This window comes from Eleginops maclovinus, chromosome 13 (genome assembly GCF_036324505.1).
Source record: "Eleginops maclovinus isolate JMC-PN-2008 ecotype Puerto Natales chromosome 13, JC_Emac_rtc_rv5, whole genome shotgun sequence".
In the NCBI taxonomy this organism is placed as follows: domain Eukaryota; kingdom Metazoa; phylum Chordata; class Actinopteri; order Perciformes; family Eleginopidae; genus Eleginops; species Eleginops maclovinus.
Window position 1 is genome coordinate 7,641,828 of NC_086361.1, and position 26,320 is coordinate 7,668,147.

Consider the following 26,320-nt stretch of genomic DNA (forward strand, 5'->3'; position numbering starts at 1 on the left):
ATATTTTGTTTAAAATATATATATTTTTAAATATTTTTCATTAGTTTTACCAAAATAACTTGATTTAATTGTATTTAAAATAACATTTCCAAAGAAATAAATCATTCTAATCTGCCTAGGGGAGAGTGGGGTGAGTTGTGCCAGTTTTTACTTAAAGTGACTTTAAAACAGATAGAAGATAGATAGAATCGGAGGATGAAACCCTCTTTATTAGTCACATACATGCACACAGCAGAGCACACACAGTGAAATTAGTCCTCTGCATTTAACCCATCCTAGTACTAGGAGCAGTGGGCAGCTATCGTGCAGCGCCCGGGGAGCAATGGGGAGGGGGGGGATTGGAGGTGTCCGGTGCCTTGCTCAAGGGCACCGCAGCAGGGCCTAGGAGGTGAACTGGGACCTCTCCAAGTAGCAGTCCACTTTCCATTTTTCAAGTCTGTTCGGGGACTTGAACCGGCGACCCTACGATTCCCAGTCCAAGCCCCTACTGACTGAGCCACTGCTGGACGAGGCCATAACAGTAATGCTTCCAACTAAAATATATACATATATTTCAGGATGTGGTGCATCCCTGGCAACAATCACTTTGGATCAGAAATATAGTATTTAAGAAATATAACTTTCTGAAAAAAAGTGGTCTTGTGGCACAACTTACCCCCAGTGCGGGGTAAGTTGTGCCAATGGAGAGAATACATTGGGGTAAATTGTGCCATTGATTATTGAAGTAAAACAGTATATTTTGATCTCATAATCTTCATCTGGGAAGATATCCCTGTTGAATGGGAATATGCCCGTCGCTCTGAAACCTGATGTTATGTTTCTGGGTGTCATTGCCAGCATAAATGCTTGGTTCACAAGTTCTGGGATCACGTACATTGTTACGGTTCTACCAGGATTAGTGCGCATCCATCCATCTATTGCACTGTTGTAGAATGTTTTCAGTGAATAGTAGACTGTTTTGTCTAACGGTTGCAAGCGGTGTGAGGTATGAGGTGGCAGGGTGAGCATTACAACACCATTTTCTTTAGCAGTGGTCACTGCCTTCAGTGAGATATGAGACTCATGGTTGTCCAGAATGAGCAGGACTGGATGATTGGTGGAGCAGTTGGTTTGGTGGATGAAGTGCTCCATGAAGATGGTGAAGGCTTCTTCATTCATCCAACCAGACCTCGTAGAATGACCTACGGATCCTGCTGGTGATCCATTCAGAAACTGTTCTTTGAAACGTACACGGGGGAAAACAAACATGGGTGGGATTACATTTCCTGTGGCATTCACTGCACAGGCCACAGTTACAAGCTCTCCTCTTTCAGCTGATGTCACTGAACCCACTTGTTTCTTCCCTTTCTCTGTGACAATCTGCTTGGGTATCTGTACCGTTGTCACACCAGTTTCATCCATGTTGTAGATCTTGTGTGGAGGGAAGTTATACCTGAAATGAGATTAACATTATGTTGATCAGAGAAGTTTACAGCAGTTTTAGGTACATGGATGTGGTTATGTAAATGTCAACTCTGCTACTGAGGACAGGGAACCCTCTATAGATGATGTTCCCCCTCTCCTTCCCAGGCTTCCTGGTCAGTGTGAGAGAGTACACTGTACAGGGGTGTCTTTCTGGGGCTGACATGTAAAGGCCATGATTATTACCTGTCCATCACTTTAGAGAGGTTATCAAAGAACTCCCCCACGTTGTGCCTATTAAAGGCAGTAGCTCTACCAAGAGAGGTTGCTTCAGGAGTGCGGCATGACAAATGGTGGCGTGCTTTAAAGGCCTCAAACCAATCACGCCCTAGAAAAGATTAAAGTGTATTAGCATTTGTCCCTTATTGACCCATTGCAGTTTACATTCATTTTTACATAGGCCTACTGTAAGTTTAAGTTATACGCTCTAAATAGAGTAAATACCCAATTTTGCTTCTCTGTTGCTATCTGCATGGTGATAACTGATAATAAGCATTCCCTGGGAAAATAATTATTTCTTGCTCCCTATTACTTTTTCTTAATAAATGCACACTTAACCCAACCTGCTTTTTTCTCTCTGATCCAGCTGGCAGGGATATCGGTGTCATTTCTTCGGGCATACTCAAAAGCCAGTTCACAGCATTTCATGGGACTTAGACCGTGAAACATTGCTGCTAGTGCCTTTATATTTTCTGCCAGCTCTTTCTCCATATGTTCGTCAAAGACTTGATTGGCAAGTCCAGTTCTTTTATATCCTGGCCTGATGTCTTTTCCATCTATCTTTTTCTTCTCCATGTATCGTTTTAATGTCATCCTGCATATGTTCATCTGCATCGCCACCTGACGAATGGACTTCCCCTTCTCCACCTCTTTCACTGCTCTATCCATGTCCTCTAGAGGAGTGGAGGCCCTGCCTGTCTTCCTCTTATAACTCCGTGGCATGATGGTCTAGAATGTCACATAGTTTTAGTGATAAAATGTGAGAATACAATGTACAATTACAATAAAATAATATGTTTAAAATATTCATAAGTGGGGGTGAGTTGTGCCACTGGCACAACTTAACCCAGGCCCTTTGGCACAAATCACCCCAACCCTACCATTGTGTAAAAAATGCATCATCCAGCAGTTTTGAGGTAACATCATGCTAGCTGTATAGACCCATAGTGTAGCCTACTAAAGCAATAAAACATGTGTGAAATGTTTTTAAACTTGTCTATAACTGTTCAGACACAACAATAAAAAAACATTGATCATAGATATTTTACTTTGAAAGGCAAAAAACTGTTTTTTGAACTTAAATGTGCTTACCTTTCATGCAATGAGGCTGTCTTCTTTGCAGAATGAGTAAAATGGCTGACTCTTCAAAAATGTTTGGTCACATGACCAATTTTTGCCATGGTTCCCTAGAAACAAGGGGTGGCACAACTTCCCCCCTGGCACAAATCACCCCACTCTCCCCTATTCAGTTTCTGTTGGAATGTAAAGGGTTAAATGAAAGAAGCTCCTTTGGCCGTCTCTGGAGTTACTGCGAAGATAGGAGGTGATTGATGGTCCAGCTATAAATGCAAAGAGCGCCCAGCTATAGTAACTCTACCAGAGAGTAATATCAAATGACAGTACAATTGACCAATCAAGTGTTCTCTCTAAATGGGTGGGCTTTATTATCGCACACTTTATGACAATTTCCGCCCGCTGTCAAACTAGTGGAAAAGTAGCTAGTTAGCATCAGAGCTAACCCTAATTAGATGAGAGTAACACATGCGTCACCCCCGGGCGAAATTAAGGCTCCGCCCACCTTTGAGGGAAAACAACACTGTCATTTGAATAGCGGTAAATACAAATTTCACAAATTTCGAAAACATTTGTATCTTCAAGGAGTTTTGAAAAGCATTTTATTATCAGCAGTTATACCCGATACAACTGGATGACATGATCGACAAGGGTAGGCCAAAGTTAATTTCAACGTAGGCCGTCGTGCCGACTTAATTCTGCCTATAAATGTATCGTTTTCCCGAATGAATCAATACATTTTGAATTAGCTGTGCCGGTTTTTACAAAATTGCCTGTGTTGTGTTCCAAAATGCAAGGATCGCTGTCCATTGTTACTTGGCTGTGGGCGCCATGTCATAATAGATATAAATTGATCATATAAATTGTGTTTTGTGTGGTAGGCTGTCATTCATGCGTTTTTGCACCCCGGGCCGTGGTTTCAATATATCGCTGAAGAACACGCAGCTTGTGAGATTATATGATTATTTGTATTTTTAATTTCTGAATAAAACGTTGCTTATTAAGTCGGTTTTGTTGTAATAACTCTGTGGCTCTCTGTTGCATTGATACGGCTCGATTAGCTTTTTAAGACTAGAGTTGTTGTTTTTTTTCGACGAGGGAAAACCTAATATATATTTAGAATTTCAAAAGAGTCCTCTGCTGTACCTCTAATCTTCTGTTCAGCAATCATCTCTCTGTCCTCCTCCTCGTTTCTTGCCTAATTTTCCTGACTGTCGTTTGAAGATGCTGACCCTCTTTTTGTTTGTGGCAGTCGAATCAGCAAACTCACTACTTTCTCCTTTCTTCAATCGCCTCTCATGTCATCCCTCCTTTGATCCTGTAGTTTAGCTCAGTTCACTTTATTTGCCGATTGGCATAAATAACATACAGTGCAAGAGCATATGCATTTTAAAGTATTATTGTAAAGCTTTTTGTTATCATCTGTAACTTATTATTTTGGATTTCAAACATACTTGTAGTGTTAAGGTTTTAGTATGCCTCAGAAAAAAATAGTTTGTTCAGCACATTTGTGAAGGCAAGAACTGGCATACTGGATCAAATGGCCAGACTGAAGGGTGGTGTTTAACAAGGGAGCAAGATGCATGAATCCAAAACACAGGCCCTCTCTCCTTAATGGCATTGAACGTGCAATACATATTAGTACACAAGGAAAGTAAAATATTTAGTTCTGTGAAATTTCTACACTATCGCACAACCAGCCAATCATGTGAGATGGTATAATCAGATTCAATTTCCAGACATTCGGAACACCCCTTTGTTCCTGTTGTAAATGGCTTGTTTCTTGCTTTGACAAGAACATTATTCACTCCTATAAAGCACAAGTAAAAGTACAAGCACATTAGAAAAAGTCTTACTGAGTACCATCACTTGTTATAAATGAGTCCTTTGTACCTTCCAAATGATGGTTTGTGCCCTTAAATACATGGACATGCAGGTCTTTAATTATTTTGGTTTCAACACATGATTAAACAGTGTGAATGGGGGGGAAGTAATTGTGATACTCAAGGCTCTTGAAAGTGCTTTCAAAACTCAAGAGTCCAACTGTAGATTTGGGATGAAACTCTGTGTATTTGCTATGTTGCCATTTGCTAAATTGCCATGTCTTGCTAACCAGCTCTCTCCTTAAAATACTAAACACCAAAGGCAAATGAAAAATGATTAACTAACTAAATTATATTTTAGGGTAATGTAAAACAAGCACATGGAACATCCACTGTGTGGTAGCCAAGATGCTACACCAGTGTATAGTATGAACAGGGTTTGATTTGGGGAAACTTCCATTTAAGCTAAACTGTATTATTCATAAATCAGACAAAATACCTGTACACTGTACTGGTAGCTTACACACATGTACATTTATTGGAGCAACATTCATATCTGAGACAAAAACTGTTACCTTGTCCAGAAAGTAGAACAGTGATACAGACACAAGCTTTCATCACTCAGGAATTTATGATCTGGAAGATTGAGTTAATCTATATTTTCATAGAAGAAGAATCAGAGCAGAGCTGGATAGCACTATCTGAAACTCCAATAGGGGACACAGAATGCTATAAAAAGGGCAGAAACCAATGCACACACCAAGATAACCTATTCCACATACAAAATGCAATTAAAACTGTATTTTTTTCCCAACTCAGATACCTTGAGCATTAGCATTGGCTGCAGAGGCATTAGCATTAGTTGCAGTAGCTACCTACAGTTCAGTGATCATTACAGTAGAAAAAACCCACTAGCATGAATGATTTGCAGTTCTAGTTGGAAGCTTTTCACACATAGCAACAGTAATCAAGGGGGCAGGGTTTAGTGAACCATCAACTCCATTAGATAACTTTTAGATAACAACACCCTGCCCAGTAGCAGTATTTACTAGAAACATAATCACTCAGTTACTCTCTACATTATATGTTCAGCCTGCCTCTAGCTGTCAGACAGCCTCAGTCATGACTAATAAACATAATTAATTTGTCTTTTAGTATTCAACTCGTGTTTTCATCTCAGTGTTTTGTTAAACATTTTTTCTCTCCCCTCCCGCTGCTCTTCTTTCCGCTCCAACTGCTCCTCATCAGCCTCCTCTTGTCCTCACATCACCCCTACTTTCAATTGTTCATCTTTTCCTAATTTCATTTTCTCCCTCCCTCCCTCCCACCCTCCCTCCCTCCCTTCCTCCTTCCAATGTATTTTGTTCTTCTGTCTTACTCTATCCTTTCTTTGTCGTATCTGCCTCCCTTTCCTGTTCTTCCTTAATTCTGTACTTCCATCATCCTTTATCTTCTCCTCTTTTCCTTCCCCCTCTCTTCCCTCTAATACCATCACCCCCTCCTTCCCTCACTGTCAGACCTCTCCTCTGATTTTATAATCTCTTTCTGGCTGCTGCCTTCCCTCCATCCTTCACCTCTTCCTCCCAATGTTATTTTCCCACTGGAGCTTCTCTGAAATCACCGTTGTCACAGCAACCAGATAATGACTTCGAAAGTATTCAAAACAAGCTTTCACAGAAGCAAAGGTGGTGTTTTCCAAGCAGGTTTACTGTTCTCCAACAGATCAATCCAGTGTTGTTTGTTCATACTTACACATAAAACAAATCCTGAGAAACAGATATATAGCTGCTAGACTTAACATGTTCCTTACTTTTTCTGTAGTACTGGTAGCATACAGTAGATTTATCCGACCTGAAAACAGATGAAAACAGCTGCAGGCTGCTGATAAAAATGGGGTTAACAAGAGTGCTGAGACTGAAACCTACAATATAAGTGCTGTAAAAACACATACAATTTGCAGAAAAGGCTAACAAGCGCTTTAGAGTGGCGGATTTGCTAGATGATAATATAGTTTTACGAGCAACACCTCACTTTACACAGCCATTTAATTTAATATGAATATAAATAAAACTGATTATGGGGATCTTTAAGGGAGACATAGAATGGAAAACTGTATTTACCTTGCTGTAGTTGAATAAGTAGAGTTTGGACATTGAGCTGACATACCATGAACCTCAAACACCATTGTTTCCTCCTTCACGTGCAAATCATGAATATGCATATCACAGCGGTAAAACGGGCGAATTACAACAGTCCCTGTGTGTGACGTAACACACGGTAGTCCAGCCCCAACATTTGCACCAGCTGCTGGAAACACTAACGCTAACACTTACCATTCCGTAACGTTTCTCTCCAATCTCCGACCAACTGGCTGTTCTTCAAATGCATCGGTCTCCTCCTCCGATAAAGGCTCAAACATGTAAGGTTGGATGCCAATAGCCTCCATGGTTCATCTCTCACAGTTTCCGAACTTCACTTACTTCTGTGGGCTCTGAGGCAGCCATGGATCGCTCCTTGTAAACCAGCCAATCAGAGCAGAGCTCGTCATGATTATTTAAATGAGCCCCAAATAAGGCAATTCAGCTTGTTTCATTCTAGGACCAAATCATAGGGTTATAAATGGGCCTGTAAAACCGCATCTGGACATTTTTGGGATCAACCAAAGTTATATGCCTTCTTTGTAGACATCAGAAAACAATTTCAAATACCAGATAGATGCATTCTATGGCACCTTTAATGTTACATACCAACCATTTTGCATCAATATTCTCGTTGAGGCAGATATAACTAATGTTTTACCTAGCAGAAGTGTCAAAAGGCCAGAATGCAATGCAGACTAAACACAGGGAGGATTTTTGAGAATGTTATTAAAGGGGCCCTATTATGCATTTCTTGGGTTTTCCCTTTCCTGTATTGTGTAATATAGGTTTCTGTGTATGTTAATGGTCTGCAAAGGCTAAAATCTCAAAGTTTCCATCCCACATACTCCCCCCTTGCCTGGAACTCCACCATTGGACTCCTTTGCTTACTTTGGGGACATGGTGATATCACTATACACTCGTTCTCGTATTGGCTAGCGCTCCAACACATTGTACGTGTCTAAGGGGCAGGTCGTCTCTAATCGGTTGACGAATCAAAACAGAGCCGGCCAGCTAACCAATCAGAGCAGACTGGGTTCTAGTTTCAGGCAGAGGGTGAAAAGAGGTGCAGCAGTACAGGCAGTATGAGAAAATAAAGAGCTGTTTGAACATTAAAGCATGTACATGTCACAGTAGAGGCACAACATACAACCTGAAATTAGGATGATAGGGCCCCTTTATCATAAGGATCTTATGAATTCTCCACTTGAATAAACACTCATCCAGAGTTTATGTTAATGTTAAGTTCAGACAATCAGGCACATACACACGCAAACATATACAAACACAAATACTGTACACATGATGAGATGAGTGTTTGTACACAGTCAGATTACACACATGGACGAACACATGCAAATACAAATACAAACACACTTGAGTCATTTGACATTTACACAGCATGTAATATAATAGCGAAATTACGCTCCTGTAACATCTTTTTTTTGTGTGTACAGGTCTTAGGGTGGAGTGTAGTGGGACATTTGCATCTACAGTACTGTACTAAGCAGTGCAAATGGCCCAGAAGTGTCAACCATGCCACACTCATGTGTTGATAAATTATTAGTGATAGTAGTTCTTTTTAATTCCGAATGGAGCACGTGCCTATTAGTTTGTTCACTGTGCTTCTGCAATGACTTTGTGCTCTCTTTGTTTATTGCGTGCACATTTTCAAACTGTTCATTACGTTTGTACTTTAGTAGGCGTATTACAAGACAGTTAAGGCTGCGTTGAATTAATTGTAATGTGTGTACGAATATGATTTAAGGCCCACACAAAACCAGAGACGATTACAGAATGAAACAGGAACTACAATTTTCCAGGACAGCTCATTGTTGTGTGGAATCTTTTAAATCATTCATTACCATTAACAATTCACTAATAAGTGTGGCTACCATAGTGTAAGCACCAATGTGTCCAACCTTGAAATCTGATCTCTCTGTAGCTTATTTCAAAATCTAATAATGAGTTACCCCCTTTATTTCACAGCAGAAAAATAGCTTTTTCAAATAAAACCCTTATGTAAACATACAGTACCGTACCACGCCAGTAATCTACAGACAAAGGATCTATCTATTCTTCATTAACACACCACCAGTGTCTGCAGTCCATTGATGTAGAAATCCCTCCTTTCTGTGCCATTGCTCACATGTGTAGATCAATGTACAGCAGGCTATATATAGCAGTGCTGGTGTATTGGATTTCCCTGGCAGCGAGCTATAAATAGAGTGAGGGGCGAGGAAAGCGGGGGCGAGAGAAACCCCAAAGGAATAAGATGAGCACAGAAAGATAAAGGAGGAGGAGGAAGATCTATACGGACTCTGCTTGCTGAACTTGCAGCTTTACTTTTACCTTCTTCCTCCCTGCTGAATGGTGATTCTGATCGCAGGGTATTTCCCTAAGGGAAATAAGTGGACAATGAGCATGATTTTATTATCCCACCATCACATTTATTTCTTGCCAAACAACAGAAGGTTTTATGACAGTGATGCATGACAGTATTGTTAACCGTAGACTAGTGTTGTCACGATACCAACATTTCCGTTTCGATACCGATACCAAGTCAGGAATTGCGATTTCGATACTGGCACGCAGGGTGAGGTAATCCTGCTTTGTTGCATGAAAAAGCCCGCAATTTTTGGTTTTTCCAACTCATGACACGGTTTTTTGTATTATTACTTTTTAAAATGCGTTCTGCAGAGAAGGGAGGCTGGTGTTGGTCACGGTTTCGAATGAGAGAACACAGGACAGAGTAACACGACGAATATCACTCATATATTGTTTTTTTTGGAAGACCTAAGTTAAGGCGGCAGGCGTGCGTTGCTTAGGAGGCACAGGCACGGCTGCAGGGAGTGGAAGCAGAGCGCTTAACACACACAGGAAATACGGCTCTTATTAAAGCAATGTCATTCTTAAAGTACCGGTACTAATGAAATGGGGGAATCATTGCGTTTTTAACGGCAGGGTATCGCGATACCTTTCTAGTACCGGTGCACCGTGCAACACTACCGTGGACATTACATTTGCGGAACAGGGCCCACTTATCCTGTTAGCATTTTGGTGCTGAGGGAGTTTTAGTTGCTCCGCAGTGGAGCTCTTAAAGGATGCCTCAGGCACAAGTAGTAGATTTCCATGTCCACTGGGAGGTTTTTACGAGCTGTGCTGAGCAGAAGCTTTTGTTCAGCGCTGATCAAGCTGCTGCAACCAAGGCTTCCAGCTTCGTGTTATCCATCTGCACATCAAGCTGATGGCTATTCAGGAGACATGGTGGTCACCCTTATGTAGTTTTTTTGCTCAGTGTTGGAAATACAGTAGGTGTTGAGATTACTGCTTTTGCTTATTAGTTTCATTTTACAGCTATAAATTATTTTCTTGGATAGGATTCATTTTGTTGGTAAATTCCCTGCCAGAAACCAGTTCCTAAGGTTTCAAGGTTTCAAAGTTTTATTGATCATATGCACAGCATATACAACGTATATGTTGGCAATGAAAGTCTTACATCCCATGCTCCTCCAACAACTCAACATACATGGTGCAAATAAGATAAATAAAATAGTGCAAAAAGAGAGAAGAATATTTACAATAACAACAATAAAGATTTGAGGATGTGAAATATATACACATGTGGAATACATTGAGAGTATTTAAATACTTTACACTGTTGAGTGAGGAGGTATGGACAGATGCATATATTATGTATAACAGATGTATATGGCAGATATGTATAATATATAGATATGTGTACTATAAACAGATATGTATAATATATATATATATATATATATATATGTATGTATGTGTGTGTAATATAAACAGATGTGAGTAGGCATTCACAGAGCTTAGGAGTTTCAGCAGTATTATAGCCTGATGTATAAAACTGTCCCTGAGTCTGGTGGTCTTGGTCCGGATGCTGCGGTACCGTCTGCCAGACGGCAGCAGACAGAACAGATTGTTGCTGGGGTGATGGGGGTCCTTTATTATGCTACCAGCCTTCTTCCTACACCGCTGGGTGTAGAGGTCCTCCATGGATGGCAGCTCCGTCCTGGTGATGTGCTGAGCAGTTTTCACCACCCTCTGTAGAGTCTTACGGTTGAGGGCGGTGCAACTGCCATACCAGGCGGTGATGCAGCCAGTCAAGATACTCTTGATGGTGCACCTGTAGAAGTTGCAGAGTATCCTGGAGTCCATGTTGAACTTCCGCAGCCTGCGGAGGAAGAAGAGCCGCTGTCGAGCCGTCTTGGATATGACCCTGGTGTGATGTGTCCATGTCAGGTCCTCACTGATGTTTACCCCGAGGAACCTGAAGCTGCTGATTCTCTCCACAGGAGTCCCGTCGATGGTGATGGGTGTGTGTGCCTCTCTCTGCCTCTTCCTGTAGTCCACAATCAGCTCCTTTGTTTTGCTGATGTTGAGATGGAGGTTGTTGTCCTGGCACCAAGATGTCAGGGCTCTGACCTCCTCTCTGTACGCCGTCTCGTCGCCGTCTGTGATCAGGCCGATGACGGTCGTGTCGTCAGCAAACTTGATGATGGTGTTGGAGATGTGTGTGGCCACGCAGTCGTGCGTGAACAGGGAGTAGAGGAGAGGGCTGAGCACACAACCCTGAGGGGCTCCGGTGTTGAGGGTCAAGGTGGAGGATGTGATGTTCCCCATCCACACTGCCTGGGATCTGCCCGTCAGGAAGCTAAGGATCCAGTCACAGAGGGCGCTGTTGAGCCCAAGGTCCCTGAGCTTAATGATGAGCTTGGAGGGCACAATGGTGTTGAATGCTGAACTGTAGTCAATGAACAGCATTCTCACATAAGTGTTCCTCTGGTCCAGGTTGGAGAGGACAGTGTGGAGGGTGAGGGAGATGGCATCATCCGTGGACCTGTTTGCCCTGTAGGCAAACTGCAGGGGGTCCAGTGAGTCAGGGAGGGAGGAGGTGATAAAAGGTTTTACTAACCGCTCAAAGCACTTCATGATGATGGATGCTGACATGTAAGTTGCCATACTCATGTAACAGATATCATTTCCTGAGGATAAGATCAATGGACATATTAATAGTGAATGGCTATTTTAAAATTCCATTTGACCTATTACAATGTCCTTTGCTGAACTCTAACCTTTGCATAGTTATTGAAAATCACTCCATCTTTTAAAAAGTATTCTGCGTGAGGATATTATTATTGATTGAGTGATATGCATTGCAACTCTCATCAGAACCCTTTTGCTTTACTGTCCAAGCCAAAGGAAAGTAACATTTCTCCCTAACAGGATATTTACTCCAGTGTTCAAACTGAAAACAGATCAAAAATAATTTACAATCTTAAGAAGTCTGGCATATTTAAAATAATTCCATTTTGGGTCAAATGTTCTATCATTATTTGCTAAATGTCTTGGATGCTGGGAAAGTAGTGTATACCTCATAATGGCTAAAGTGTGAGCATTTATTTTAAAGACACCTTGAATTTGGAGCAGTTGTGAAATAGTTTGACGGCAGCAATGTCGGACGGATGCACCAGAAGTTATTTTTTCCCTGATCTGTGTAGCAGCAGAAAGCAATTTGACTCAGGACCAGTTGGCTTGGCTCGGGAATAACCAGTTAAATAGGCCATGTGCTCCCTCGCTATTACTATGTTTGTGAGTCACACATTACTCCATAAATGGGAGGAAGTTTCTCCATCTTCCACTGTTTTGGGGCTCATTAGAAGAGTTTTCAAGTTTTACTTGATAATCAAACCTGTTTGAGCATTCCACCATGAAAGCAAAAAATACCACCAGCAAAGTATTCCTTTTTGTTTTGTTATAAAAGAAAATACATCACTTTTGTGATTTTGCAACTACAGAACTATTTCCACCAAGCCTGAGCTCTGCAGTTGATGAATCCATATTCCCTGCAGCTCACACACATTTCAGTCCCGGATAAGAAGTTTAGTGCTCTCCCCTGGGATCCATACTTATGGAAGCAGATTGCTAGTCCTGTAACGCTGAGTGATGAGAGCCTACCTGAAGTAGGGATGACCCATTTTTGTGGCTGAACTTATACTTTTTTCTAAAGGCAGAGCCTATCAAAATGTGTGAGAATGTAGGCCAGTGACTGTGGAGTGTCAACATGTGCTGAAAGATGTGATTACCATTGACTCTGTACCCTATAGAAGCCACATGGGACATGTCAGCTCACATCAGGCTCTCGTTGCACTTGAAAGGATGATAAGATACAGGGCCATCCATGCACAATTTTTGAAGATGATATTGATTTCCCAATGGTGTTTGCCCATGCTGCCGTGTTGTGTCTCATTGCACTATAAGCATTGTAGTTGTTGCAAATACATGATTTAACTCCAACCATAACGAAGATATATATTTTTTAGAAAGGATGATTTAAAACATGTTAGCATTGGTCATTTAAACCTTGTTATAACATTTTCCCCAGTTTTGGTTATTTACAATCTTGTATGGTGACTGCTGAGACAACGATGCACATTTTTGGAATTTCAACCATTTGTGCTATTTGTTAGCTTTTGGTACATGAACGGGATTGTGTAATTTGAAGAACTAAATGAATGTGCCGTTTGTGTGGTGTCATGTCCAAAATTACATTGTCCATCTGTCTGGTGAAAAATTCTTTATTTCAAAGCAAACTAAAAATTTGCCTTTGTTTCCAATTTTATAACAGCTTGTTTGTGTATAAGTTGATCAAGTCATCATCTTTTATTGAAATTTGGTATGATGGTATTACAGTCGAACTGGATTATCATTACTCTTCTACAATCTACCAACATAACCAACCAGTAAACAATTATCTGTGTTTTTGAAGTTAGTGTTAGCAGGTGTGAAGGAGTTCAAGTATCTCGGGGTCTTGTTCTTGAGTGAGGGAACAATGGAGGAGAACCATTTTCGTTCCTACCCTCACCTATGGTCATGAAGGATGGGTCATGACCGAAAGAACGAGATCGCGGATACAAGCGTCCGAAATGGGATTTCTCCGCAGGGTGGCTGGCATCTCCCTTAGGGATAAGGTGAGAAGTTCAGTCATCCGGGAGGGACTGAGGTAGAACCGCTGCTCCTTCGCGTTGAAAGGAGCCAGTTGAGGTGGTTCGGGCACCTTGTGAGGATGCCGGCTGGGCGTTCCAGGCACGTCCAGCTGGCAAGAGACCGAAGGGTAGACCTCGGACCAGGTGGAGGGATTATATATCTCTTCGCTGGCCTGGGAGCGCCTTGGAATCCCCCAGTCAGAGCTGGTTGATGTGGCCAGGGAACGAGAAGTTTGGGGCTCTCTGTTTGGGACCCTGACGGAAAAGCGGGAGAAGATGGATGGATGGTGTTAGCAGGTGGGATGGACACACATACACACACACACACACACACACACACACACACACACACACACACACACACACACACACACACACACACACACACACAGTGAGTCACAGGGCATGGCAGCCTACTGTATCAGTGTGTTGGTCGCTATGGGCTTATGGGGCCACTCAACCATGAAAGAGGGTACGGAGGCATAACAGACAAGCAAACACGCACACGCACACGCACACGCACACAATACACATGTAAAAGCACAGGGAGAAACATGCACATTCTGATGAGTGACATCCTGTTCCTGTGCTCTCTCTATGTGTGTTTTTGAGATGATCTCTTTATGTCTTTCAACAGTTCAAATTCAAGCTGTGTTGCAATAACACTGATGTTGGCCAGTGGTGAGGGCAGTCAGGGTCAAAGACTGGCAAGACTCAGTCTCCAGTAGTGATCTGTTTTAAATTGTATCCTGCTTGAAGCACAATTCTTAAACAAAAATGAAGCTTTATTAACAAACAGTTTTATGAAAATAACTGATCAATCCTGGTGTTTGGTCATACAGCAATCTAACTGGGTTAAACTGGAATGTAACTGAGCCAGATTAACCATCTGAGGGGTATGTGACATTTAACCTTAAGCTTTAAGGTCCGCCAGGGGCCAGGCGCTGGGGCTGTTCCCCTGTAATTAAATATAAAACCCTTTCATTTCCAATAGTCCCTTATGTTTTAACTAATTATGTAATAATGACAGTCACCAATACAATTTATCACTTTCATCTTATTCTTAGACAATATTGCATGATTTCTCATCATCATTATTATTATATCAGTGTCACTTGAAAACAAATGAAAATGCTTATTAAGTAACAACTCTATTATCTAACTCTAGATTTTGTCATGCAACATTTTCTCATTTAAAGTGGATACATGGAATACAAAATCAGTTCAGAAACCAATAACCCCTCTGACTCTCCTCACTATTATTATTAGTAGTACTTTAATTGAAGTCAATCTCTTTTTGTAATAGATTGATATTTCTATTTATGGATGCGTGAGTACCTTTCAATCACTCATGTTGTTAGTGTGCTGACAAACTGAGGAACTCTCTGAACATAGCCAGTAGTATTTTTTCGGCTTTCTATTATTGATGGACATGTTTAGCTTTATAATTTCATCAAGACTTGTTAAGTAACTAGAACATGTCTCATGACCGATACATGCTTCGTAATCAAACAGTTTAAATTACCTTAACAATATCGGCAGTTTTGACAAAACTCGATCCAAGCAGAAATAAACCTGAGTTAATTTCCCATGCTCCGGCTACCACTGGAGATTTATTTGCTGCTGTTAATCATATTCCTCAGTAATTATGTAGAAAACAATGCCTGCACACCCACACCGAAGATCCATGTTTGTGTGTTTAGCTCATTATTGAGTTGCACGATGCTAATTGTTGCTGTATGTTTGAATCAGTCATGCTGTCAGCTTGCATGTGCCCTGAATTTCAGCCTCTTATACCATGCTGTCTTTGCGCGTCTTCTTCTTCCTTCAGCCTACATCACTGTAAACCCCCCTCTTCCCCTCACACATACACACACACCAGTCCCACCTCCCTACCCAAACTACAGTGAAGCCCATTCAACCGATTCTCCGCAGTGCTGAAAGAGCAGAGTGAAGTAAAGAAGGAGAGGAGGAGGAGGAGTGAGAAGAGAGGAGAGGGGAGATACGGGGAATCACGAAAGAGAGACAGAGAGAGTGTGCGGCGAGAGCAGCAAAGAGGGAGGGTGAGAGATAAGGGGGAAAACAGCAAATTTGGTGGCCAGGCTTCCCAGTGCGCACACATCTCTCGTCGTCTGTACCATCCGACCAGCTCTCCGCTCTGCAGGGTGAGTAAAGCCTTCTCTTTTTTACTGCCACTTACCAACACCTTAATTCCTCCTATGTATGTCCAACCTCCTCCTTCTTCGCATCTGTTTTAAAGCTCCTTGCACTCTTCAGGCTTGTTCAGGCGCTTCTTCGGTTGCGCACGTCAGGACTTCTGTTTCGGCTGCAGGGAGAAGATGCTCATGCATGTGACTGTGTTGATAGAAAATGTTAGCCTCTCTTTAAAAAAACAAGAAGACAAGGAAGGATGTTGTACAAGAGAGGAGCCTCTAGTCTTTCGGTTTGAGGAGAGAAGGTGTTTCTGCGCTGTTTTGTTGACAGCCGCAGATGAGTGTGTCTGCGCGGCTGTTTGCTGGCCTGCTTCAGGGTGAATGCACTGTGCGGTGATTAGTGTGGCGCATTTGGAAGAAGCGCTTCGGTGTTACACTGTACAGTCAACATAGAGTCTGGAGAAGAGAACAGTAAAGCCGCGCCGGAGGAGTGGAGAGGGAGAGGGAGGGGAGAGCAGGGGAGAGGAGAGGAGAGGAGTCAGTGTGTGTGGATGATGTGATTGTGTCACTACATTACATGTGTGTGTGTTAAAAAGGGGAAAAGATGGGGAGGAGAATCTAGGAGTGAGGCAAATAACGCTGGTGTGTGTGTGTGTGTGTGTGTGTGTGTGTGTGTGTGTGTGTGTGTGTGTGTGTGTGTGTGTGTGTGTGTGTGTGTGTGTGTGTGTGTGTGTGTGTGTGTGTGTGTGTGTGTGTGTGTGTGTGTGTGTGTGTGTGTGTGTGTGTGTGTGTGTGTGTGTGTGTGTGTGTGTGTGTGTGTGTGTGTGTGTGTGTCCTTTAAAGTCTTCTTGGGGAACCCATCCTGTGATACTGTTCCAGTGGACTGCAGCACTTGTTATTGGGTGTCAGTCTCTCGATCTCTCTCTCTACTTACTGTGTATATGCGTAATGTGTGTGTGTTGTAGTGGGATGATGAGCAGCAAGGAGCGAGAGACGAAGGGAAGCTTCTCTTTTTAATTTCCATCTTTTTCGAGTTTGCATTCTGGTAATTAAAGTCAGCCACTGTAGACCTCTCTGTAAAAGATAAAGGCAATCTGCAGAACCTGCACAGTACTGCATATAATACAGATCCACACAGCTTTTAGAGGGTGGAATAAGACCTTAGGATGCCATGTTTGTAAGATATCTGTTAATGCTTCTATACGCCACAATGGAGCTGCTCAGTCTTTATTCTTGAAAGCTTTTGCATAAGCTGCATTGATGTCATGTGGAAAGGCAGGCCAATGACAGAAAATATTCCCCATGGGTAAAACTGACAAGTGTTTGAGCCCTCATGTGGCCAAAGTTAGGGTAAAGAGATTATCACTGTTACCAGTAAAAAGGATTGTCCATGAATTAATAAATACTAATGGTGTTGAACTTTGGTTCCATGATGGGCACAATCGGTTGTCAGGGAGTGGGATATATAATGTCCGTTTACCATATATGGTGCAATGGCTCTGATTGGTAGACTTAAGCTGACTGAAAAAAAGATGTTTCTTGATATAGCAAGGCTTTTATGACTGTGATAGACCCAATTGGTAGTCCAAGAATGGTTGGTCTAGTCACTCCCATATGGCATGATGCAGCATTAACAGACACTTTTTTGGGATCATCTGCTACACAATTATTTTTCTTTGACGTTCCAGTTGACACCATAGAAACTGCCATCTCCCTGGACTTGGGTAAGTGATGCAACGAGAAACATATCACTAAGTTTGAAACTTGGCCGGCTAAGAGGAAGGCGGATTGTCTAAAAAGGGCTTGTCATCCATGTTTTACTTTCTTTTGTATTTTGGTTTATAGCAGCAGTATCATCAGCTTGTTTGGAATAAGCTGTATAAAAGGGTAGTTAGTGGGAAAGATAAGACCATTGATTTACATGTTAAAGTCCTTTGTACAAATATCACTTTACTACAGAAGAAACACTTGCTTACCCTTAATCTTAGAACACCAAGGGTTTTCTTTGCACTAATCTTTCAACAATCCAACTGAACTAACTTAAGGACAGTTCTGTTTTTTCTGTATAAGTACAATTTAGCCAATGTAGTAAAATTGAACTGTATAATGTATTATACCCTCTTAAAGATATGATTAGGACTCTGGCATAGGGGGCTCAAATGCGCTGTACAATGGGTCAGAACAGAAGGTCAGGTATCCTTTATGGCCATTTAGTTCTCTGTAGAGATGTTTGCAGATGTGTACTCTGGTTGTATAAGATGTGAAGCATTACATCTCTTTGAGGTAATGGACAATGAATCACACACTTCAGTTTTTTAACCGCCTGATTGAAGGTGTGAGTCACCAACATGGTAGGGTCAGAGCTATAGTTCACACCAGGATTACTGTACAGTAAAGTCCTTGAGATACATTTGTCCCCCGTAGACATAACAACCCATCTCTAATAATTTTAAGAGATTAAGCTAGGCCTTAAACCACATTTTAACAAGCCTTGGAAAACATTGCTATCAATGTTAAGATGACAGTATTTAGTCAAAGATAGTTTTACAGCAGTTCTGAAGGGGATGGTGATTTCTTTCCAAGGAGATTATGAATTTGCCCTGTTTGCTATTTCTTTGCATTGGATTCATTCAAACCTAACAGAACCTTTGTTTCACAAGAGGCTTCTCAGCAATTGAACAGGTCATTGTTGAGAAGCAATGGTGCAAGGGGCGCCGCAGTGGCAAAAATACTTTCCTTCAGTGTGTATTATAGTGTTGCACCCCGTACATACATCATACATCCACCAAAAGTAACGTTAGTAGAAGGATGTGGAATGGAAAAAGATAATTTGAGAAAAACAATAAGAAATCCTGCATATTCTCTCTCCCGTGCACATAACTGCTTGAAGTCGGCGTGCTAATGAGTTGTTCGGTTTCGGAGAATAGTCGGACGTTGCCTCCTCAACTCTAATATCATAGACAACTCACGTGTTTCTTGATATGTTTATTAGATGCAGTATATAGTTTGAGTTTGGGGTCTAGGCTCGGGCCTCATCACTCCATATTTACATAGAACATTGAGTGATGATTAGATAACTATCGCCCAGAGCCTACAGGTGGATGCTGGGGTAGAAGCTGGGGTTTTGGTGGGGCAGGCGAGCAAAGTGAACACAGCAGTAGCATCAGCAGCAGTAGCGAGGCAGAGGACGGAAGATCTGGCAGCTTACTTGGAGCGTCAAGTTTAGGAGAATGTGTTTGGTTGGTTGTAAGAGGGACGAAGCGTATCACGTGTAATGTATCATTAGTGCTCGAGTTGACTGCCTGAACTAGCTCCAGGCTTTGTCCCATTTGTTTGGGTCCTTTTAGGTTTAAAAGCAAAATATAGACTTAGAACTTAGAAAAAAAGATGTGCCACGAAACCGAAAACAAAGCTGTTTCTTTTCTGAGAAGCAAACATTCTTTGCAAGCTGTTCTCCAACAAATGTGGACAGTTAGGGTTGTTTCCCCTTTGGCCAAAAGCAAAATGTAAGTTCAAACTCAAATCATACTTTAAAACTGAGTGAAGGTAAATGACTGTGTGTGGCCTGGAGTTGCAGGTTTGTTTTAGGTATTGGTGCATGCTGCTCTGCACAGGCATCTAGTATGTGTCACACTTCCCACTGCCTGCCAGCCTTCTGCGCATATGTGTGACGTAAAGTATGTGTGTGTAGTACAAGGACTTTCCTTCGTTTATGGGCCAAGGTCTTTCCCTATAATCTCCCGTTTCTTTTTCTTCTCCCGTCCTCTGGTATTCTTCCGCTACATCTCTGCTTATGTCTCCTTCTATCCTCCCCACCTCCCCTCAGTACATTAACAGACAGTCTCTTGCAGGCCTGCTCTTGTTTTAGTGTGTGTGTGTGTGTGTGTGTGTGTGTAAGTGTGTGTGTGTGTTTTCTTACCCGCCGCATAAGCTAATTATCTTTATCAGTCCAGCAGTCGTTCTAGAGACTGCGGGACGAGGGATTGTTTCCCAAAGCTTTCATCGCATTAAGTACCGCTTTGAGATGTGGACGTGGTTCATCGTTGAGCCGAGGAATGTCTCATCTGGAGAATTTTTATGCTGTTTTAAAATCTAATTGGTTTTGGGCATTTTAGAAGCAGATGTCTTTTTTATATCACACCACATACCTTCTCCACTTGCCCTTTTCTCCTGTGTTTTCGTTTCTCTTTGGTACCTTACTCCATCCCTACTTTACATAATCCTTTGGACTAGTTCCTCCATCTTATCGCATTCACCTTTCCCTTTTCTTTTCTCCTGTGATTATTGCCTTAATAAATTAATCTTGAATCCTTTCATTCAACAGCTCTGACCTTCTAACCCCCCCTATTCCTTATTTATTTATTTATTCCTTCTGTCCCTCCTTTCATCACCCACGCCCTACACCCCTCCTCTCCTCCCTCTTTTTATCTTGTCTTCCGTTCTTCCCATCTTTTAATATCCCTCTCCTATCCTGCCAGTTGGCACAAGCCCCTCACTGCTGACAGAGGGACATATTGCCTTCTCAACAGAAAACAAGCCCCCACTCCCCCATAATGCTAGCAAGCTAACCTGGGAACGCCATCTGTGGAGCCACGCCCGGCACCATGGGACGTGTAGCTTCGTTGTGCTCAGCAGTTGCTTCACTTTGCTTTATAATGACCTAATCTTTGCTTCATCTGATTTCCTTTCTTTTATTTGCAACTTCTTTTTTGTGAGTATATTTTAATCATTTCAGGGCTAGAAGTTCTGAATCTGGTATGGAAATACTAGGTTATTAGTCCAAATTCCTAGAAAACAACCTAATATCACCAACCAACAACCACCTTTTTTATATTTTCAATATGCCATTAAATTAATTAATTTAAATGCTAAATTATAATCGTGTGGAAATCTCAAATGTATGAACTATAGGATATTTCACAGCTTTCTCTGCATTTCCAGCTTTGGAAATCTGATGGTGTAGTGGCCCTATAATGTTCATTTTCAGTCTCATATTAGTATGTTGTGTCTCTACTGTGACATGTCTGCATGCTTTAATATTCAAACAGCTCTTTATTTTTCTCATACTGCCTGTGCTGCAGCACCTCTTTTCACCCTCTGTCTCAAACCAGAGCCCAGCCTTCTCTGATTGGTTTGCTGGCCAGCTCGGATGTGATTGGTCAACCGCTTAGAGATGTCTGCCCCTTAGCTTAGCGTATCATACCAGAAGCATTAGTGTTACATAGTGATGACTCTGTTACAGAAGTAAACAAATTAATCCAATCGAGGTGTTTCAGGCAAGGGGGGTCGGGGGTATGTGTGTGTAAACTTGGGTAAACCGTGGGATTTTCACCTTAGCACAACATTTAAATGAACAACAACCTATATAACAGACAAGCACAATAGGGTTCTTTAACATTAGTCAGTTAAATGAAAGTACATAAAGTGAATCACAACTACTTAAAAAAAATAGCACATGTATAATGAAAAATATCTTGTGTCATGTCATGACAATTTTTTTTGAAAAAAAAAAACCCTAAATGAAAGTTAAAGCCAGTTGTTCAACACAACTCAACTCCTTCCATTTGAGCACTGCCAACTTTAAACAACAGAGTAAATTGTTGTGGATTTTAACTGATTGACAAAATGCGTTTTGGGGTTTTAAAGATAATACGTTTTCCTTTGACAGACAGAGTAAAAGGAAAAGTTTGAGGATTATGATATGTTTTCTTTCTCATTCACCACTGTGTCCAAGTATTTAATATCCTATATTAATCCCTAATTATTTATCATTTTTCATCTGATTAGCAATTTAGTTCACACTGTGTCCGTGGAAGGGCTTCCATGGTCTCTTTATTCATGAAGTGATAAGCACGACTACCAACGCAATGATTTATAATAAAGAGACATGTTGATAGTAGATAAAACCTGTCTCTCACACCGTTCTGCACAATGAGCTCTTTATGAAGCAAATGGCCTATTTCTGGAAATTAATTCATATGTACAAAGCTCCTAATTATGGGAAGTTATTAGCACTCCTACACTAACAACCCCGCGTTAATGCCTTAATTAGCAACCCACACTGATTCATTAAGTTGGACTTCATTGAGGATGCTTCTATGCCTCCAATAAAATAAAACTGAATTAATAATAAAGTCATATAAAAATGTAAAATGTTGTGGGACTATTACGGCAGCCCTGTTGCTTTGTAATGAAGCCACTAGATTAGATTTAACTTCCACTAATGTAGATATTTTTGCTTTTGATTAAAGGGGCACTGTTTATGGACTTACAGTTGGTGATAATAGATTTATAGTTGATTATCAAAGAAAACAACATTCAGATGTGATTATACAACAAGATGAGAGGCAGCAGATAGGAAGACATTGTAACTAAGATAATTATCCCTCCTGTTGTTGCCTTCAAAAAGGAAAAAAACATATTTATTCTATGCAGCAAACCCTGACCTCTGACCTCTCCTTCCCTCCTGAAGAGAAATTTGCCGCCAGGAGAAGTATAGGTGATTGTAGAAATAACAAAAGTGAACTTGTAGATGTTTTGTTTGGATCCCGTATTAGAGGCAGCAGCTCTGTTGATCAAACACTTCACCTTAACATCCGTCCCATGATGTTCTGTGGCGCTGTATCAACATCATGCTACTTCCTGCAATTTGCACAACAGTCAGGACAACAAAAGCTCCTTGTTAACTGTTTGAACAAACGGTCTCAGGCAGGAAACTGGCTCAGGGAAACATCGAGACATTTCAAAAGCTGATCCATTCCATTTCCAGTTGGTATGAATCAACACCTGGCCTTTCCAGCTTTACCTAAAAAGCCTAAGGAAAAAAGCGCACATCTGGCCCTGATAGAGAAGAGATGAGGTTTCAGCACCACGGTCGTGGACAGCTCCTCCGCTCCTGTTTCTGCAGTGGTTTTTAAATGTGTTCAAATCAAATCTGACCCAAACAATAGGAACATATTAACTATGCAAAAACATGTCAATGTCAAGGTGGGTTAGACAAAATACCATATATCAACACAGAAGAACACACATGTCTGGCATACTGTAATACAAAAGCAGACCTGAGTGGATCTTTTTATTATAGTGAAAAACAATACCAACTTAAAAAAATTATTTCACAAGATATCAATTGGAAACGCACCTTTTTATTTTTTATATAAACCATGAATGTATTTAAATTCCCCTGTAAAACCAAATCCAGTCCTTTTAATAGTTATTCGTTCTGCTTCCTTACATCTCTCTACCGGCCTTTCCTTCATTCCTTTCCTCAATGTTCCCCTCATGATAACTTTTTATCCCACCTCACTCTTCTCGTATCGGCCTTCGCTTCCTCATTACTTCCCATCCCTAACCACTTACTCCTCTATCGCCTCGTACACCCTTCTTCCTCCTTCCATCATCCTTTCCCCTTCTACTTCCTTGCACCTTATTTTACTTTTTTACTTTGTCATTTATTTCCTCCCTTATTCTCCTATCTCCTTCCTCACAAGCATCCACCTTCGTTCCTCTTCTACTTTTCTCCCCACCTACCCTCACTCCTCCCCCCCACATCATTACTTCTGACTGTTTGTACCTAAGCTCCATTCATCTGTAATTCATTACATCGCCTCTGCTCCTGGATTCTCCCGGCACGCACAGAGTTAGTTAGCGCTTGGTGCATCCTGGGAATTGTGGTTATATTCTCAGGGCTTAAACTACAAAGACAAGCTCATCTCAGCCCATTTGTCGTCAGCTATCTCGGCAAACACACACAGGGCTGGTTCAGTGTGTGTGTGTGTGTGTACGTTTGTGTGTATGTTTGTGCAGGAGTTTGCTTAAAAGATCTTGGTGCACTGACCCATCACAGCAGTTGTTGTCCTTCAATCCCACATTTTTCTTTCAGCTTCCAATGCACAATAGTATTGACTTAAATATAAACTTGACTTAACAACTCTTTTAATTTGTGTATTTTGAAGATGCAGTCATGTGTGACTACACCCCTTCCGTTAATTTACATGCTCTTCTTGTTATGGTTTTACTACTAATTGTTCTTTCCTTTTTGTTTAGTTTTTTTTAACGTTTTTTTTTAATGATTTTATCTTTACTGAATGAGTGTCGTTTCAACATGACACACCATTGTACTTCTTCCAAATATATGTTTAAAAATAACCCTAAGTAAAAAATGTATGTAAAACAGTAATAGTAAATATATGAATTAAACACAGAAAGAGCTAAAACAACAATGTTGACGAAACAATAATGCATCCTCACTCGTACCTAACAAGCAAATAACTATTTTGTAAAAATTGAAAAAGGCATATCATTATTAATGAGGGAGTCACTCTGAGTGCAACATTTAAACATTATTCTGAGCTGATGTCAAACTTTTTGTCATGATTAAGGGTTTTTGTTGATAGTTTCCAGTTTTATTTTGAAATGTATTTTCTCCTTGTGTCTTGTCTGGTTTTACTTGCTCTGTTTTCCCTCCCATGTCTGATACCTGCTGCCCCTGTTTTTCACCTTTCCCTCCCCAGCTTTGTTTTGTCTGTGTGATTAGTCTTTAGGTCTGTCTTCCCTTATGCTCTTGGTCTGTCGTCATCCCCTTAGATGGTCCTGCTGGTGTTCCTGTGCTCTTGTACCGTGTGTTCCCGATTTGAGTTCCTCCTGGTTTGTACATGTTTAGTTTTTCTTTGTCGATCAGCTTTTTTGTCATTAAGAGGCTCGCTTTCTGCTAACTCTACTGCCATTGCATTTTGACTGCACTTGGGTCCCTATTTCTGCCAAACCCTGCCACTTGTATGTTGTCCCTGCTATATTAAGTTCTTATCATTAATTCATAATAATGTGACTTGTTTGTTTTTCTCTTGGTTGTGATCTCTTTAATTGTTCTGCTTTCTAATTTCAAATTGTCCAATCATAAACTTGGAATATTGAAATGGTATCAGAAAAAAAGTCTTGAATGGAAACACTTGTTTTATTTTAATGTTAACAACGTGCAAACCCTTTCTTCCCTAAACGACTCTGCTGTTGTAGGTTTTTTCGTTTTGCTTTTGTAGGGCGGCACAGTTTCATGTTTTTCAGAGAAATAATGAGCAACTGTATCTCTAAAGATTCATTTAATTCAAACAAAACAACCACATCCGTAGTGCCCTGCAGCGAGTGTTAAACTCTTTATACTGTGTATGTTTTAGTGAAGAGATGCAATATGAAAGCCCACAGGGTGACACAGTTATCTGAGTCCTGCAGGTACTCGCTGTGTCTCCTCTGCTCTGAGTGGAGGATGGATTTGTGTGTTTTGACTCAGCAGCTCTGAGCGTCTGACTGCCTTTGATGTTGAGCCTGACATTTCCAGCACTAAGACTCGGTGCTTATATACACGAGCCAAGCGCAAATCACCTTTGTCTTCTTCAGAGGATGTGACTTTCAGAGGCGCTGACGTTTCCAAATGTCGGGCGTCTGTCAGTGACGTAGCTTCTGTTTGACTCTGCAGACAAGAGAAAGTCACAGCACTCTGTCTCCCTTCTTCTATCTTCACTTTTACAGCAGGTGAACTTTTTGAACTCCGTGCTCTTTTGCAGATTTGATATATTATGTTGCCCATAAAATTCATGTGTTGCCTAAATATAAATATTTATGACTTATCTGCAAGCAAGTGTCGAGACTTTTACAAGGTCCTTTTCAAGGTCACACCAGAAAGCAAAACAATTTCTCAGTTTACGCAGCATTATTATTATTCAATACGATATGCACCAGAAACAGTGTTCATGCAGGAAGCAAGTTTGACAAAGAATGTATGTACTGTATAGAGCCATTGTCAGCTAATTTCTTTCTCCCAAAAATAATATACAAAAACATGTTAGGGACTATAATTGAACTGTGTGTGTGTGAAAATGTATGGTGTCATTAATGTAAACCCATCTGATTCTAAATATTGCCCTTTTGGAGTTGATATTTTTATAAAATCCACCTTTTCTTGGACTTATGCTTTAAAATGCAGCCCTGATAAATATACAATATAAGGTCATACAGACAAGTATTCAGGAGGAATTGTTTGATTTACTCAATGATGGTAAATTCCTTGACATGAGCCCTTTTGTTTCCATTTTTCATCCGTGCTTATGTGGCTATAGTGCATATATGTGTGTTGACCCCTGGAGGTTGAGCATATTCTCTAGTGCTAATGGGGATCCTAATAAACAAAGATAGTAAAGTGAAAGTCAGGGATCAGACTTAATTTGGGTCTTCAATGTTGACTTGCACGTGCATGTTTTTCTTCATGTGATTTATTTCACTGTATGGATGAACATCTTCACACATGAAAGATCAACTCCATACACTACGTGGCTGCCTCTTCCTTTACAGTTTTTTTTAATTGGCTGAGCTCACCTGGGGCGACAGGATTTTACCATATCAAATATTTGTAACGTGTGACTCATTCCTGAGAGCGCTGAATCTGC

The 26,320-nt window shown here is 41.0% G+C and overlaps 1 protein-coding gene across 3 annotated transcripts in view; it reads left to right on the plus strand.

Moving 5' to 3' along the window:
- The first annotated feature begins 3,215 nt into the window (after window positions 1–3,215).
- cacng7a (calcium channel, voltage-dependent, gamma subunit 7a) overlaps window positions 3,216–26,320 on the plus strand; it is a 46,815-nt gene continuing 23,710 nt past the window's right edge. Inside the window, exon 1 of one of the 3 annotated variants that reach the window (XM_063898470.1) lies at window positions 3,216–3,294. The gene's annotated coding sequence lies outside the window, so the exon portion shown is untranslated. Of the gene's footprint in view, window positions 3,407–15,681; window positions 15,897–26,320 lie in introns of those variants that run through there. The other 2 variants (XM_063898469.1, XM_063898468.1) reach the window with 2 other exon arrangements.